The following is a 19,742-nucleotide window of genomic DNA, read 5'->3' as shown; positions in this document are numbered from 1 at the left end:
ATCCGGGACCACTCAGGATAGTTCTCCTTTCTAGTGAGAACTATTCCCACAATAGATATGATTGAATGCATACTGTAAAAAAAATACTTCTGCTGGCAAAAAAATCTGTGTACTGTAAAAAAATACTTCTGCTGGAAAAATGTGCTTCAAAATAATACAGCCTTATTCTTCCTTCTTGATTAGGTAAGAAATTGATTTAATATACAAAGAGAAAAACTATATTCTATCCATATAGAATATCACCATTTTTTTTGCATTACAATATGGTTGCAATTCAAGAGAAATAAAAGATAAACAATATCAACTGCTCAAAAGCGAATCAGAATTCTGATGCAAATCAAAATTTTCCAAAAACTTGGATGGAAATATAATAGGCAATATCATCCTTATGCTCAAATCCTATGCTTTACACCTTGACTTCATACTTTCTCATTGGAAAATATATCTCTTTATTTTTCTATCTCTCAGTCTTCAATGATGCCTGATGCTTGGTAAGGCGTCGCCTGATAAGGGAAATTTAAACCTGAATTTGGAGAGAGCTCTAATTAAAAAATGTGTCCAGTCTTAGTTCATCTGCATAGCTGACACACATTTTGGGTGTGTACGGGCTAGCAAGAACCTCGAGCTGTGCACATGCAGAATGACAGACCCCTCTCATTTCAAACTTAGCTTCTGGACTTGCGAGCGAGTCTTCTGGGGACGCAAATCAAGAGGCATCAGATTTATGTGAAAGCATTGTTATATGGAAGGAGCAGCTAGCGGACTTATGTGAAAGCATTGTTATATGTGGAGGGAGGCCAGCTAGTAGTCTTATGTGAAAGCGCTGTTATATGTGGAGGGAGGCTAGCTAGCGGTCTTATGTGAAAGCGTTGTTATATATGGAGGGAGCCGCATATATATACCATGTCATCGCACTGATATATATGAAACGGTATATATATATGAAACACACCAACATTTACCAAGAATTTGATACAAGGATTGAACCTGGAGTGCTTTTATACCAGCATGGAGAGATCAGCAACGTATGGAGGGAGGCCAATAGCATGGAGAGAGCAGGTCTGGAAATGGAGTGTTGTTATACCAGCGTGGAGAGAGTAGAAACGTATGGAGTATTCAACAGGGTTTATGGCCTCCTCGCTCAAGCATTACCCAGATTATCACGCAGAAGGCAGACCCTGATTATCACGCAGAGGGCAGACCCTGATTATCACGCAAAGGGCAGACCCTGATTATCACGCAGAGGGCAGACCCTGATTATCACGCAAAGGGCAGACCCTGATTATCACGCAGAGGGCAGACCCTGATTATCACGCAAAGGGCAGACCCAGATTTCTGAAAAATGGTAGAAGGGAGTTATAATGGCAGTTAGAAGCCAAAAATGGTACTGACTCTGATACCATGTCAGACCAGGCAGTAACTCCTCAAAAACAATTCATTCATATTCATTCAGGTTGGTCTTTATTATATACATGAGGGAGAGACTGTTCACTTCATCTCTCAGTGACTATTCATATTTCTTATTATTTATTTACATCACTTACACTTATTCACCCAATCCTGATGATTAGGTGTCAACAATATCGCTGATTTAAAATCAACTATTTTCTTAGAACTTTTGTGACGGCGGGAAAATTGCAATGCGAATTTGAGATTCTAGATTGTCCAGATAAGGATTTCCAACGCATGGGCAGATGCAAAATGGTCCTTTTGCTTCCAAAAATAGGTTATAATAAATATTCTGAGTTATATTGACCGAGTTATGTCCATTTTAATACTGGAGTAGCATTCAGAGCGGGTTCTCATTGGAGACGTGCCATCCCACCCCACTTTAGTAGGCACCTACTTCAAATTCATTAGTTTCAACATAGCACCATTCGGCTTGGGTTATTTGGAGACGTGCCCTCCCACCCTAGGCTATGTAGGCACCTACTACTTCATCAACAACCAACATCACGGTTATCGATCAACCGCATAAAATCCTTGTCATCGAAGTCCATTTGCTAGGTCGCACACTATTAGTATCACAGTGGGTCACAAGCATTATAGGGTATCTCTATCCTCGGATCTTCGTTTTTCATGGTTATGGGTCATCCACAAACCCACACTTCATCGAAGTCCATTTGCTAGGCCGCACACTGTCAATATCACAGTTGGTCACAAGCATTATAGGGTATCTCTATCCTTGGATCTTCGTTCATCATGATTATGGGTCATCCACAAACCCACACTTCATCAAAGTCCATTTGCTAGGTCGTGCACTGTCAGTATCACAGTTGGTCAGAAGCATTACAGGGTATCTCTATCCTCAAATCTTTGTTCATCATGGTTATGGGTAAACCACATAAAACCCTTCTCTTTAGTGGCTCTTCATATTCAACAAAGGCTTCACAGGAAGGAACTTCACGCAATGGGGACCATTGCTTCTTAAGAAGGGAGGAATGATCCAAATGGAAAATGGCATCAACCCATGGCATTCATCCACCCATGTTGCTCATCCACCCATGGAATTTACCCATGGTATTGTAAGTGGCATCCACTCATGGTATTTATCCACCCACGGTATTGTAAGTGACATCCACCCATGGTATTGTGACATCCACCCATGGTATTAATTCACCCATGGAATTGGCCCGTAGTATTGTGACATCGACCCCTGGTATTCATTCACCCATGGAATTGACCTGTGGTATTGTGACATCCACCCATGGTATTCATTCACCCATGGAATTGACCCGTGGTATTATAACTAAAAAATACTATAAGTAACAAGTCGCATTTTGTAAAAGGACAGTTTGTCTGCCACAATGTAGCTCTTACAGTTGTTCTTCGTTTTAATAAAAAAATTATTTGTGGTTTTATTTATTGGGAATTCTCCTCTTTTTCTTCTGGCAAGTTAATTTTTCAGATCTTGATCCATTTCAATCTTTTAGATCTTGAGGGCCTACCCCCAAGATCTGGATCATCAAACCTTGTCAAGCTTAGCCAAGATGCAATGAGCTTAAATTGTAACACACCTCCTTACCTTCCTGGACCAAAAGAGGCAATTAATAGGTAGATGCGACTCCCAGGGTATTATTAATAGAATGGGGTCTATAATTTCTTCTTCTTTCTCCCTTTTTTTAATAAATAGACAATGATTTCACTCCATCAAACTGTTTTTACCTCTAACATCCATTTTCCTTAAAATAGACTTTATATTGCAATGTACAGGCTTTCATTGTAATTTGACATTGGTATGGATGACCAAGAACCCTCTTACTCGAACTTATTACAACACTAAACCAACATGTTGTTTTCTAGAAAACCATGAAAGTTGAAACAGACATCAATGGTGTGAAAAAACTACAAGAACCATCATGTCAAGCCCATTTCATTTCATCAACTAGATCAGGAAATATTATATGGTAGCCATGTTTAGAGAATGGTTTTCCAATGTCCCCCTCTTAATGAAACCTTTTAAAACTCTGCAAGGAATAAAATCAAAATGAAAAAACTAAACACCTTCAAAATCCATTCACCTTGGAAAAGGAACAATAAGAATACTTTTCAATTAACATGGAACCTACAAAAATGCCTCGTATTTGAATTTTCGCTAACTTACAGATTCTTTGATTTTAGTTATTGTTCATCTTATAATTGTTCAACCATATAAACAATGGATAAGTATTGTCCATTATAGCCCCTGAATGGTGAAGAATGATCCAAAAACTAAATTCCAACGTCTTGTTAGAATCCTTTTTCACTCCCACATGAGGTGATTGAATGCGTGCCCAAGAAAGGCTAATAAACTTCTTAAGGAAAGGACAAACAACAAGAAAATTATTCCCATCATTCCCCTCGTGTTGCCTCATTGCCCAATACTACTCCTAGGATGTTGTTGACCCCAAGTGCACTTTAATTATTAATGTTCTAATAAATCCAATTTAATTCAAGTGGTAATATGGTTACCATACTTACCAAGCGACTTCCATACCTACTTTGTTGGTCGTGTTTCATCCTATGATGGCCTTGGTTGTTCCTTGTGCAATTCAAAAACTAATTTTAACATAATTTCCAAGGGTCCATGTTAGGGTAATACAATGACATGACCCCTATACACTCATAAGGCATGCAGAGCAACCCAATGATAAAAAAACAACCTTACATACATAAGTAATATTAAGGATAATTTGATAAAGACATGTTTGAACATATATCTAGGAGACCCGGTTGATGTTGTCGGTACTATTGTAGAAGGAGAAAAATGACAGCGGCTCTGGTTCTAGGGTTCAACTAAGCAAGTCACAGAGGGCAAAAAGCATCCATGGAGACACAGGGAGGAGGGAGCTCCACTCCCTCCTACAGTAATATAGTAGCAAATAGAGGAAGAGGAGGGAAAAAGAACAAACCTCCACAGCCCTTGGAGGTCAAGGCAAAAAACACAGAAACTCAGAAGGCGGAAGGCAGCAAAACCAATGCAAATCAAGGGGCCCATGAAGAAGACTGTCAGGAGGAGAAAGAGGAAAAAAGAGGTCAAGGATCAGAGAATAGAGCTAAGATGGGGCCTTGTAAACCCAAGACCATAACAAAATATTGGGTTATTCTAAATGATCCAGCTTTGCAAGCGCACAAGGATCACATGGCTAACTATGCCATCATATGCAAATTTATGGGAATCTAGCCATCAGAGAAAGCGTTGTGCACCTGGATAAAATACAACTAGAAACCAAAGGGGGAGTTAAATATACATCTTGGATCCAAAGGTTTTTTCACTGTGGTGTTTACGAACATGGAGGATAGAGACAAAATTTTTGAAAGAGGGCCATACTTATTTGCAGCTGCTGGTCTCTATATGCAGCCATGGACGATGACCTTTGTGCCAGAATGAGAATCCTTCACTTCGGTACTGGTATGGATTCGACAATACTCCTTACCTTTAGATTACTAGATGCCAGAGTCTTTAAAAGTTATAGGCAATAAATTAGGTCATTTCTTAAAGATTTCATAGGCAACTCTAAGGGGAAAATATACATCCTATGCCCGTATATGTGTGGAGATGGACCTATAAGGAGCCCTTCCAGATGAGGTCATTCTAGAAGTCTATGACGAGGAATGGGTTCAAGAAGTTGACTATGAACATATCCCGTTCAGATGTCACAAATGTCATGAGCACGGGCATCTATCCAGAGAATGTCCTCTCAATAGAAGGGAGGAAAACCTAAATACCAATAAAGGAAAAGACCAAATAGGTTTCACCAAAGTAGGAGGAAAATGAAAAGGAGGAGGAAGGAAGACACAAAAGAACCCTAGTGTGAATGATAAACAAAAAGTTACAACAGTTTTGAGATCTTAGGAGAAAAAGTAGCTGATGGAAGGGATAAAGAGAGTACAAAGAATCAGATAGCAAGGGGGAAAGAAAAAGAGACGAGCATGGAGTACACTCAGGAACAAAATGTACACACAACGGACCCTTTGAGTACCATGGAAATAGAAAAAATCCAGGAAATGACTCAAAGTGAAAGTGGTGCAGAGGATCAAGATTTACAGGAGATCCTGGAAAGGGAGAATCTAGAGCTGGAAAAGTTTCTAGAACAGGGAGGCAACCTGGGAATAAACTCCATCCCTCAGGAGGACGTGGGCAAGGTCCAATAGATATTCCTTAGCAAGGCACATCAAACAGCTGCAGGAGTCAAAAGAGGACATGAAAACCAGGAAAACAAAGGGACTTCCTCAATAGGATTAATAATAGGAAAACTAACAAAGAATCCAGGCAAGAGGAGGGGAAGAAAAAGATAGAAAGAACTACTACTGGAGTGTGGCAAACTCGTGATTGATTTAGGAAGGATGAAATACCTTTCTAGTTACTCCTTTAAAACCCCACCTCAATGAAAATCACAACCTGGAACATTAGAGGACTAGGGAGAAAAAGTAAACATAGGAATCTAGGTAAACGAATCAGAGAGGAAAATCCTGACATAGTATTCATACAAGAAACAAAATGCTCAATGGAGAGGATCCGCGAAAAACATAGCAAATGGGTAAATAGATATGAATACCTTGAAGTTAAGGCAAATAAATTTGCTAGTGGTATTCTCACTCTATGGGATCCACAAAAATTTGGTGTGATTGATGCGGAGGCATCCATACATCACCTTTCTCTGATTTTCCAACCGGTGGGTGACAAACAATGTTACATGATCACAAATGTCTATGGTCCACAACCAATGGAGGACAAACTTCGACTACTCAAAGCACTGGAGGATATGAAGAAGAGATACCCAGCACTACCCTGGATTCTTGGAGGGGATTTTAACATAACCAAATCTCTCATGGAGAAGAAATGAGGAACCAGAACACTTGGTAGAGACTCCATTGCCTTCCAGAACTTCATCACCAATATGAAATTGGTTGATATGGAAACAAGCAATGGAATCTTCACTTGGAATAACAAAAGAGGGGGCCCTACCCAAGTGGCCTCAAAATTGGACAAATTTATGGTTTCAGAGGAACTTCTTCTCAGGGGTAGCAGCATTACTGCACTCATTCTACCTTTTGGGGGTTCAAATCACTGGCCTATCCAATTGGAAGCTTCCCTTTTTGGTAAACCAAGGAAAACCCCCTTCAGGTTTGAGAACGCTTGGCTCACACATTCAGATTTCCTCACAAACATTGAAAACTATTGGAAGGAAGAGCTTCACCTTCAAGGTACAAAGATGTTCCTTCTTCACTACAGGCTCAAACACATTAAAGGTAGACTCAAAGAGTGAAATAAAAATGAATTTGGTAACATCTTCAAAGCTAAAGGAGAGGAGGAAAAGAAACTAAACGAAATAAACCAAATTCTTATCACAGAAGTCTATACAAATGAAAGGAAAGAGATGGTAGAGTCACTCCAATAGGAGTGGGACAAAAAATGCCTTCAAGAGGAAATACTCTAGAGATAGAAATCCAGAGTACAATGGATTAAAGAAGGGGAGAGAAACACCAAATTCTTTCACAAATCCACCATAGCTCACCGAAACAACAATAGAATTGTGAAACTTATAAATCAGCATGGAATAGAGAGAAACACTCATGAAGAGATGGAGAAGGTTCTACTCCATCATTTTTAGAAAATTGCTGAGGAAACCTCAGAATATAGATACCAATTTACGGAAAAATTCACTCAATACATCCCTAAATTGGTTACTAGAGAAGATAATTTCAATCTCAATAGACCAGCAATAGAGGAAGAAATTGAGGAAGCTGTGAAAGAGATGCAAAATGGGAAAGCACTAGGCCCAGATGCCTTTAATGTGGACTTTTTCAAAGCTTGTTGGAGGATAGTGAAACCGGACATCTTGGAGGTAGTGGAAGACTCTCGAGGATTTAAGAAAGTCTTAAAGGCGCTCAGTGAATCTTTCATAACCTTAATCCCCAAACAGGAGAAGGCCACCTCTCCAGACAGATTTTGGCCTATAGCATTATGCAATGTGATATACAAAATTATATCCAAAGTCATTGCCAACCGTCTCAAACCGCTACCCCCAACCCTAATGTTAGAGGAACAAATGGGCTATGTGGAAGGAAGACAAATTCTAGATAATATAATTCAAGCACATGAAATGGTTCATTCACTCATTACCAACAAACAGGCAGGAATGATAATGCAGTTGGACGTAGCAAAGGCCTATGACAAACTTAGCTAGTAATACATAAGAGCAATTTTAAAAGCCTATGGCTTTGATTACAATTGGATTAAATGGGTTATGGCGCTAGTTACCACAACTAGCTGTTCAATTCTTCTCAATGGCTCTCCTTCCAAAACCTTCATGCCTTCTAGAGGTCTCAGGTAAGGAAATCCTCTTTCTCCTTTCCTTTTCATTATAATGATGGAAGTGTTAGGAAGAGCTATCAGATCTGCTAAGGAAGAATGGAGAATTCAGAGTCTGAGACTCACTCAAGGTGGGGACACGGTGACACATCAGCAATTTGTGGATGACACTATGCTTCAAGGCATACCCACAGTCAAGGAAGCCAAAGCATTCAAACAGATTCTAAGTGAGTTTGCTAGGGCAGCAAGCACAGAGGTAAGTCTCACTAAATCAAATATTTTCTTTTTCAATACAGATATTTCAATTCAAAGAAATCTTTCCAGAATTTTGGGCTTTCAAAAGGAATCACTGCCTGTGAAGTACCTGGGAGTTCCTCTCACTGACAAACCACTTCACAAGGATATCTAGGAGCCTGTTCTTAATAAGCTAAAAGATAAGATTAGTAAATGGACAAACATAGCACTAAATCTAACAGGGAGACTGATTCTCACTAAGGCTGTCCTCCAAAGTATCCCTATTTATATGCTATCTTCCATTCCAGCACCAGCCGGTGTAATTACCAATATAAGAAACATTCAGAGAGACTTTCTTTGGGGGAAAAGTGAAGAAAATAAGAAATGGGCCCTTATGGCATGGGACAGAGTATGCAAACCTAAGTCCCATGGTGGCTTGGGTCTTCATGACCTAGGAATTCTAAATAGAGTTCTTGGTGCCAAAATTTGGGGGAGATGGCTGAAAGAAATACAAGCCCCTTGGGCAAAACTCTGGAAGTAGAAATATGCTAGCGAATGGCGGGAGAACAACCTAATCAGAATGACAGGACAAGTTAAATGTTCTGCAATTTGGAACACGGCATGGGAGAACAGGGCCCTAGTCCAAAACCATAGTTTCTAGGAGATCAGAAATGGGAACCTGGCTTGGTTCTGGGAGGACAATTGGCAGCAAGAGGACAATCTCCGAAGTGAAGAATTAGCAGACATTCACACTGATACCATCAACAAAGGACTAAGGTGGATAAGTGACTATTGGGAACAATCAAGGAACAATGGGAAATGGAGAACTTGGAAACTTCCAGATTACAGTGGAATGGGCATGCTGCATACTCAAGCTATAGCCCTTCAAGGTCTTTTAGACAAGAGACAAATCTTGAACTCAAACTTGAACGATCAACTAAGATGGGGAAAGAACAAGATAGGTCTCTTCAACCTTAAGGAAGCCAAAAGAATAGATGCAGGGCTTAACCTTCCAAACACTGATAAGACGTGGAAAGAAATCTGGGAAAATCCTCATTGGATGAAAGTAAAACTGTTCAAGTGGCTAGTTCAATAGGGCAAGATTCTGACATGGGATAACCTAAGAAAAAGAGGCTTTGTTGGCCCCTCAAGATGTCACTTATGTAGACAACAAGAAGAAACTACAAATCATCTACTGAATAGATGCACTTTCACTACAATACTTTGGAATTGGGTTGGAGAAGTCTTTGAGAAAATAGACAAAAATGTCAATGACATCACTACTACGTTGAAGAATTAGCGGAAATTTTTTTCGGACAATGAGATCATTAACTCTGCCTGGATGCTGACCCCAAGATCCATAATCTAGAATGTTTGGAAGGAGTGCAACAACAGGATTTTCAAGGAGAAAGTGAGTCCGGTGAGCAGCATCCTTAAGCTAATCCTTAAACAACTCAAAGAGACTATTCATATCCTGGGAGGTGCAGCTACTGGCAAACCCATTGGACAAAAAGAGGCTCGAATTTTGGAGAAGTTAGAGCTCAAGGTTCATCCCCCTTAGGGTTCTATGCAGATTAACAAGAAGACCTCAGCAGATAAGTCTTCTTAGCAACCCTCTTCTCATGGCTTTTTAAAATTCAACATAGATGGGGCTTCAAAAGGGAATCCGGGAGAAGTTGGTTATGGAGGGGTCTTGAGGGATGAGGAAGGAAACATACAAGTCATCTTCCACAGTTATCTAGGAGAAGCAACCAACAATATGGCTAAGCTCATGGCGATGGAATTTTGCCTGGAAATATTGATCAAGCACAACATTCACAATGTCATCATTGAGGCCAACTCGGAATTAGTCATTAACTCGGTGAAGAGGATAAATGATTGTGCTACTCCTGAGAAAATATCATAAAACTGGAGGCTTCTGTAAGTCTACCAAAGAATCCAAGTGCACTTAAGAAGGCTGAGAACTCTTAGGTTGGTGCATGTTCGCAGGGAAGCCAACAAAGTTGTGGACTGGCTTGCAAATGAGGGGATACGAAATAAGCATATCGACTTGTGCTGCTAGTGGGAGGAGATAACGGATGATAGGTTGAAGGAGGGATGCTCATCCAGGGCCAATAGCGACTGACAGCAGCATTAGGAAATATCAAGAGACAGAATTTCCGAAACAAAGCCACATAAACAGGGTCTCATTGATCTGGATTCATTATGAAATGTTATGACATATGTGAGGTCCTTTTTAGGATGTAGGTCTATGTCGACCTCCTTAACCCAGGTAACAACAAACCAACAGTCTCAGAGGGATGGACGGAAGGAGGGATCTTCATCTTCCTTTGGCCCTTGCACCGCAATCTGGACTTTCTCGGTAGGCGCAAAACCCCTGCTTGTATTCCTATGATCGCTTTACTGCCCTTGGGGTGGTTTCCGGTTTATCGCATGCTCTTTAGGCCGGAAGTGGTTTTTCACAATTGGGAGCGATTCCACTCACCATGTGACACGTGGCCAAGGGTGGGGAGGAATTACTGCCCTCATCGCGCGCTAACTATCAGTGCTATTAGTCTGCGCGATATGATCCCTAACCGTTGGATCAAGCGAGGACAATCCATGGCCAGGATTGAGCGTGCTTGTTGGTGGGTCTGATACAACGGTTATGTTTCGAGCTGTTTACATGAATCACACGCAAATGGTGGATTTCGGGTGGTAAAAGTGATCGTCGGTTATGCCAAAAATGGACCCGATATGGTTATAAATTATGGTTTACAGGGTTCATCGGGTCCGATATGTTTGTTAAAAGGTGAGCTTGTTGGCCACCCGATATGTTTTTCATCCGCTAGATCTTTAGCCTAGGATCCAATGATTAGTTTTCGACTGCTGGTTTGTGTTGGTGGGCCACGTCCCTGGGTTCAATTTGTCGTCTTACGACCATGGATTGGGGTGGGCCTGTTATATTGGTGGGCCCCACCACCGAGGTCGCCATTTGTAAATTATTTCTCCTTTTTAATTGAATAGAAGGATCTGCTCTTGCCTTAGCAAAAAAAACCGTATATCTAGGAGACCCGCCCAACCTTCCTTCCTTGTGGGATGTATACAAGATTCGAGACATTAACAGAGAGCCAATTCTAAAACATATTATATAGATCAATACTTGTCCCCAAGAAAAGAACCACCTTTGAAGATGAACCAGTTTGATTAGCCCTATAATATGGTATAATTATATTCTTAATTCCTAATTAAGATATGCCATTTTTTAAATGTCTCCAACATGGGGGTTTAGAAGCCACAAAATACACAATGGGGAAGACAATTTATTAATAATGATCCTTGTGAATCAAAGAGCCTTGCCTTGAAGGATCCCTTCGCAAGAAACAAAGATGTTCAAACAACCCTAATTATTTAATGACTTGTATATACCAAGTACCATATTGTCTCATCTGAAAACGAAGGAAACATATTGTCTCAATTATTTGTCACACATCCTTAGTTTGTCTATGTCTATGAAGGAATATACTAGTATTTGAGTGAAAATCATAAAATTTTACATGATCATGATATTATCTATGTTAGAATTTGTGAAGAGTTCTCACTCTCATCATTCAACGGTAAGTCAATCTCCTAAGTCACTTGTGAGCACACCCGAGTATGAGTTGTGCATGTAAACATTGTTATTATTTGTCACCTTCCCCAACTTAAAAGCAGTTAAAATCTCTTGGGTGGAAACCAAATGAAACAAATAAACCTAAACAAATATAAATGACTAAAAAGAAACTAAAACATATGAATCATGTAGAATACCAGATAATGTGTATAGGAACAACAGAAAAATTTAAGCAAACCAATAGGCTCAAATGAGACTAGACCAATCCAAAAATTATTAAGCATGACAACTGAAAAAATTATTAATGAAGAAGTATAAAATTTCAATGGTTAGCATGAGGAATAGGGGATAGATGATAAAACTAAAGATGACCTTCTTTTGATCCATCCTAGTGAGGGTCTAGGTTGTAGCTCTGTAGTAGAAATATGAAATGAAAATTGAAGAACGTTTCCAGCCCTTTAGATTTGATAATGACTTCAAAAATTGACAAGATCAACCAAACCGTGAGCCACCATATCATTTTTCAAGGGGAACTCAAGAAGGGGGACTAACAATCTTGTAGAGCTGTTGGCATTAAAATCTCTACTAAGAAAAGTGTTTGATAGAGGGGTAAGATAACTTGAGGTCTTTGGAGATTATTCCTTAGTAGTGAAATGGTAGTAACATTCATAAGACGTAACATATCGACTTGTTGGCAACTACAAATCACCTAAAGGAGATCACCTATGTTTTCACGAGGTTCATTGTAGCTCATGTCTTCCCAGAGCTGAATGAGAAGGCCGATAGCCTGTCTAAGGAGAGTCTCCTCGTAGAACCTAGCAAGTTGTATTACCTGGAGGTAGATAGGGACACTTTAACTAAAAATCAGTCATCCATACAATTTCTTTGCTATCATCTTTTCATATGTACAAATCACTGTGTTTGTACGGAAGGCACATATGTATGAACAATCATAATTTTTATTTTTGAGTCATTTTTTTTTATCAACCATGGGCTGGAATAGTCAAAACTATATTTGCAAGTATGATAATTCAATATCTAGCATGAGGATTGGGGAACATTTAGCTCAAAAAAGGTTAATATTTTTGGCTCTAGTGTTGTTTCTCACTTCCATCTTGGCAATTATGATTCAATCTTTTATTCCAAGCATTGTTCAAAGACCAAGCTATACACATGAAACACTTGAACCTGAACCATTTTTCCAATTATACTATTCTATCTTTACTCTGGGATGAATAGGTTATTTTATTTAGACTTGCGCCAAATCTCTCGAAAAGTGTTTATTAAAATGGTAAGATGTGATGCATATTATAGAAGGATACAAATAACATTCAAGAAGGACCAGTAGTTTATGTGGAAAAGTCTATGTTGGGGAACCAATAGATCATTACAAGTCCGTTAAAAATAACATGCATTTGATATATCAAGAGATCAATATTCTATTCAGCCCTTGAGGAACACTAACATGACACTTCTCATTAAATTTGGATAGAAAATGAAAAACTAATTGCCAGATAATAACACTACATAAAAAGAAGGATATGAGACGATTATGGAAATTAAGATCTAAAGCAATGCATAAACAAAGACAATAGGCTGAAGTTAAGAGATACATGTAAGCCATTTTGGAAGATATGCTCCAAAACTTGTAATGACTTTTGTATACCTAATTTTAATAAATAGAAAAGTCATCTTACAAGGATATCACTTATAAGTCATAAGAATTGTTCCTTAGGAACCAAAAAATTTTACATTATAACCAATGTCACCATTTCATTTACCTTTAAAAATATGAAAAGGGCCTATACTTATCCATAATATAAGACAACAGTTGTAATATGCAGTAAAGAATATCAATTGAACAAACAAGTCCTCAAAATGAAGATGATAGCACTTCTAATTTCCAAGGAGTAAAGGCCCAAGGGCCATATCTAAACAATATGAACACTAAAATAATTGAACTCACACTACGTGGCATTATAACATGTGTCACCAAGCATGTGAAAAACCTAGAATAAAATAAATAGTTCATTATAAAGGAAACACCTCCACTGCCAACAGATATCATCATCTACTATGAAATGTATGAACCATAAATTTCCCATAAATTCTAGGGATTTTTGGTGATCGACGTGATATTTCCAAAGGAAAACCATAATTTTATTTCAACGTTACATTAGGGGAAGGTACTAGCCACTGGGCAGAGTTTAACTGCATATACTCCCTCAGAAATTATTGACATGCCTAACTTGTTTGTTGTCTCTGCAACCTTGGTTAAATGATCATGGCTGAAAACAACACCCAAAGGATTATTGAGATTAACAAAAACCATTACCACTGTGTTCTTCTTAGCTACATTTCAAGGTGTTCTAAATTAACTTCCCAATTCCTTTTTGTAATTAAATTATATTTCCTTCTTTCAACGCCATTGTATGTCAGCAATGCTTCATAAAGTGGATACCTTGGTCTTGGCAACAAAATTTTTTTCATCTTTACAACCATAGACTACAATAATTACATCCATGGCTTGTCTATAACCATAGGTTAAGTGGAAATCATCTACAGATAGATGGTAAGGAAGGTCGGGAGAGAGATACCTTGCCAATGCCACTTGTCCTTACTCTAGACCCATTTTGCAATAATATGTTATAGACAATCTTTCAATTTCTTGCACATATTTCATGGGGATCCACTCTTTCTGGATGTTGCTAACTTTGTTTGAGAAACTCTTCTCTAAGAAGTGTGTGATAGTTAGCATAGAGGTTTGCTACATTAGAAAAGGGTCCATTATGGGCACTTTTCTTGGCAAGAGAGGACATCTTGGAGGTAAAAGGGTCCATTCTGGGCACCTTTCTTGGCAGCAGAGGACATCTTAGAGGTGAAGCTATTTGTCAAGATATCCCCTTTGTTATATTCATGAGTATGGAACATAAACAAGTATAAAGACCTTGAGTATGGATAACCTACTTCTATTTAAGGATATTCATCAATTTTCATGTTAGAAGAAATGATATTTGGGAGCATTTTGGCAAAGGATCATAGAACCAATACTGCTTTGAGAGTATGACTTGATTGTTATGGAGAAAAAACACTTGAATTGAAACATGGTGTGATTTGTGCCTTTAGCTAAGAATCAATTGCATATGATTTTGAAAGCCATTGGGGAAACTTAAACCCTTACACTTGTCCAACTCCTTTGTACCAAATAAGAATAATTGAACACTAAATGATAATATAATATGAGAGAAAATGAAATAAATAGTATAAATTCTGGAGCAATCTGGGAATTTGCACACAAATATATACCTGTCAGACTACCACATATCCAATGGAAAACGAACTTCTACTCAAATCATAGCTTTTGGTAATTATATCTAGTGATGCACCTGTACATGGAGAACCTAAATTCAGTATATTAGGAATTCTATAATAATTCAAAGAAGTTAAGCATGATTTTTGAAAGGATAAACCACAGATACCAGGCTTTCATAGTCTTGAGAACTACATATAGAACCACAATGTAGTCTATTAGTATTAAGTTATAAAACCATTCTCCTAAAACAAAGGATGTCCCTCAATCTAGGGTTCTCTTTGGCATTGGAGAATGTTCCAAAGGGTCCTTTGCTACCATGGGTTCTCATCTCCTTAGAACTCCTAAAAAACGCACATGTTGACCATGCCAAAGCGATCCACACACTACTTGTCTTCATAGTGGAGCACTCTAAATAAGGCTAACAAAATCCATCAATCTTGTAATAGATACACAATCAAAGTGGGAGTGTTGCTAAAAGATACTCATGTAGATATGCGCAAGGTCGATTAAGGGTTGTTAAGGAAACTCCATTTTTTTGGTAGGGAGTTTCCTCAAAGTATGGGCTTATCTTCCAAACACTTTAAACCACACAAATATTTTACAGAACCTGCGTTAATAATGAACTTTTTGACCATTTCAAATGTTATGCCAGTTGTTTGAAATCAAACACCTTTAAAATGATTCCTTATTCTTGAAAATCAGCCTTAAAAAACTCAATGGATTCCTTTAGTGCTAGGAACTCTTTTTCCACCTTAAAATCTTCCATTGAGTGTGTCATATTGCATGAAATAAATTTCTTAGTAAGAAGTACATCTTAGGGATTTGTGTGATGGGTGAGTTAAGGGGTCCTTAGATCTCTCAACGTGGAATACTTTCTTGATTTTTTTATTTTGATCAAGCCTTATTCTAGGCAAGGCATTCTCCAAGATGGAAAAAGAACTTAGTTTTATAGATCTAAAAGTATACCTTTAAACTATTGTTTTGATGATGAGACAATCTACAGGATCTTCCCATAAGTTGATTTGCAAATTGTAGCCACATCATCATATCCCTATAGTCTTCTGCATGTTGAATTTTAATGTTGTCTCAGTAAATTTATGTTGTTAGATGTCTCCCAATCATGCTACAAGTCTAATCTTCAGAACAACTTCATTGTGTTTATACTGCAAAATCTAGCCTATAAAGAGCTTCAGAGTGTCCCAAAATAATATAGTTGCTATCCATGCCTTTTATGCTTCCAAACATTCACAATAACTAGAGTCTTCCATAGTGGAAATATGTATGCAATATATTGCACTACAAAAACAAGAGATATAGATCTAATAAGGGCTAACTTGTTAGGTAAACTTGACTCGGGATAGAGTCAAAGTTGACTAGAGTAATAAATAGTGGTTTTTTGGCACATGGTATAGTGTACCCATGGTATTACTTCCCATTGTATTGCATGTAATGGAACCTATAAAAGGCTCAGAAGACTTCATCGTAAGATAGGCCTAGGGAGGTGAGCGGTGAAGGCTCACTTGGCCATCTTGGCCATGGTTTTGTCCAAGGCTAATGAAATTTCATTGGGTTGGGTTTTTCCCTGGATTTTGGGTTTTCCCAGATAAACATGTGTGTTTATGTGTTTATGATTGTTGCTGGTTTTTATTCATCTCAGTAAATATCATTAAATAATTTATCTCTATGCAATAAATTATTAACAATTGGTATCAGAGACATTTTGGCTTTAGAACAACATTTTTTGTTGTTAAGGGTTTGTATTGGCCTGGCAAATGAAGGGGATATGATTTATTGCACTCATGCATTAAATTTGGATCTGGAATGTAATGATTTTGTTGTATCTATGGTTTCACTGCTAGTGTGTGAGATCAGGAGATCTTCCACTTGGTAAATCGAGTTTTCCCACTTGGTTGAAGGAGATCATCCCAGAGGAACAACACAAGGAAATAGGAGCTTGGAGGTTAGAGAGGAAGGCTTGAGAGAGGCCAAGATTGCCTATGAGCATCTGTGAGGATTGCACTGAGAGCTAGCTAGCTGTGAGAGCTAAGGCTTTGTATAATTCTAATGTATTCCCACCTTGATTGATAATACAAATAGTGGGGTTTTTAGCTGAGGCTTTCCCCAAAGTATTTTCATGTGTATTGTGCATTGAGTCTTCTTCTTCTAGTTATATTGTTCAGCTCAATCTTTAAGCTTCCACAAATTGATAGTAGAAGTAAGTTATAGCATTCTCCTTTGGTTATATTGCATTATCGAGTTAACCTACATCAGATTTTCTACATGGTCTCAGAGGAGTGAGATTTGTAGAGAATTTTCTACATGGTATCAGAGCCAGGTTTATCAGAGCTGTGAACAGTATACAGAGAAGAGAATTCAAAGTTTGAAGTTCGGGGTTGCAGGTGCAAATCGAATTCATATCATACTTCAAGGTTGGCCAATGACATTCTATGGCTTGAGACTCGAATATGCCTTGGAAGGTAGCTCGAATTACATAACATGGAAATATATAATGGAGGTTGTATTAGAAGACAATAGCTTGAAGGAATTGATTGATTAAGAAATCCAAAAGCTAGCTTCAACTAATGCACAAGAGTTGGCTGAGTGGAAGAAGTGTGTGGCGAAGGCGAGACGGATCATCCTTGAGGGAGTTCAAGACCATATTATCTCAAGTCTCCATGGGAAGGATACTCCATTTTCAATGTGGAGGACATTGAAGGACCTCTACCAAAAAAGTAACGACTAGAGGAAATTGGTGCTCAAGGATAAGCTTTGAAGAATCAAGATGGAGAAGGGCAATCCTATTTCCACGTATCTGAACATGCTCACCACCTACAAAGATGAGCTTGACAGTGTGGGAATAACTACTTTCGATGATGATATGGTGAGCCTCGCTCTCCTTGGCCTTCCAAAGAGTTGGAATAACTACCAAGGCTCTGTGAATGGAAGGGAGAAACTGTCGGATTGGGAACGACTGTGGTCGGATCTGATGCAGGAGGAGATCAGGTGGAGCACATGAGATGGTTCTTCATCCAAGGATGATGATGAAGAAAATCTTGCCTTAGCAAGTAAGGCAATGAAAGGGAAGGGGAAGGCATCCCATTCCAAATCGAATTCTTCTCATGGAGGGAAGAAGGGTGACAAGTCTAAAGTGAGATGCTTTAATTGTCATGAGATGGGACATTATGCGACTAATTTCCCATCGAAGAAGTCCAAGAAGGGATCCCTGGAAGGATTAGAAGGTGAGGCATTAGCCTCTCAGTTCGAAACAGACTTTACTCTCATCGCGTGCATGGTGTCATCGATGATGGGTTGTGTCTGGTATCTTGACAGTGGAGCCTCATTCCACATGACTGGTGATAAAAGTTTATTCAGTGCCTTGGAGGAGAAAGACCTCAAGATGTGCATAGAGATGGGTGATGACAAAAGATATAGTGTTTTAGGAGTGGGCACGGTTGCTTTTCAGAGAGAGCATGGAGCTCCTATCACCTTGACTGATGTGAAGTATGTGCCTAGAATGAAGAAGAACTTGGTATCGGTCGTGATGTTGGAGGACAAAGGCTACAATGTTGTCTTCAGTAAAGGAAAGGTGTTCCTAAGACACATAGCCACGGGTCAGACCAAGAGGATAGGGGTTCGAGTGAAAAATCTCTATAAACTAGAGGTAGATGATTGTGCAGCATTGAGTACGAAAGCAGAATTGGTGCAAAGCCAAGACATTGGTGAGTTGTAGCATAGGTGGTTGGGCCATTTGCATCATGGGGCTTTGAAGATAATGTAGCAGATATCTACAGGACTTCCCAAAGGTAAAATTCAGCAAGTTGACACATGAAAAGGTTATACCTTGGGAAAGTACACCAAGTCTTCCTTTCATGATCGAGATAGTCGAGCAAAGGCTATCTTAGAGCAAGTTCATACTGATGTGTGTGGACCATTCTCAAAGGCATCCACAACAAAGCAAAGGTATTTTTTGATTTTCATTGATGATTATTCTCGTAAGCTAGATTTATTTCATGCAGAAGAAGTACCAAACTTTCACAAAGTTTTGTGAGTTCAAAGCTTTGGTCGAGAAAGAGGCAGGGAAGAAGATCAAGGCCTTGAGAAGTGACAATGGTGGAGGATATGTCTCTCAAGAGTTTAAGGACTTCTGTGCAGTGGAAGGAATTAAACGAGAGTTGACGGCACCTCATAACCCACAACAGAATGGGGTGGCCGAGAGGAAGATCAGAACTATTGTAGGGACAGCATGGGCAATGCTACATGACCAAGGCCTACCACTTCAATTGTGGGTTGAGATATGCAACATAGTGGTCTATTTGCATAATAGAAGCTTGCATCACATACTTGGGATGAAGACACCAGAGGAAGCTTTCTCCAGTAAGAGACTAGATGTGGGTCACTTCAGGATCTTTGGCTCATCGGTATATTGCCATGTGACAAAGGATGCACGAAAGAATCTTGAGACGACAACAGAGTTGGGGATATTTGTGGGGTACACTGATAAACCTCACAACTATCAGGTGTACTTGCCTACCAATCGGAGGATTGTGGTTCGCAAAGATCTCAAGTTTGATGAGCAGAAGTCCATGCGAGTTTCCCTTGAGAGGGAGCTCCAACTACAGGCTGTGGAGGAACTGTTGGTTCCTAAGGAGGAGGACCCTCAAACTGATGCAGAGCAACCACATGCAAAGGTTCTAGGAGTGGAGACATCCACTCAAGCAGAGTCTTCCAGAGATGGATAGAAGCACACAAGAGAAGTTGACAGATTGTTGGAGGATGCGAGAGAGAATGTGGGAGCACCATCTTCTCAG

This window comes from Pinus tabuliformis, chromosome 6 (assembly GCF_031772625.1).
Source record: "Pinus tabuliformis cultivar Carrire ecotype Pingquan chromosome 6, CPIR1, whole genome shotgun sequence".
Lineage (NCBI taxonomy): Eukaryota > Viridiplantae > Streptophyta > Pinopsida > Pinales > Pinaceae > Pinus > Pinus tabuliformis.
Note: the sequence above shows the minus strand (reverse complement) of the source record.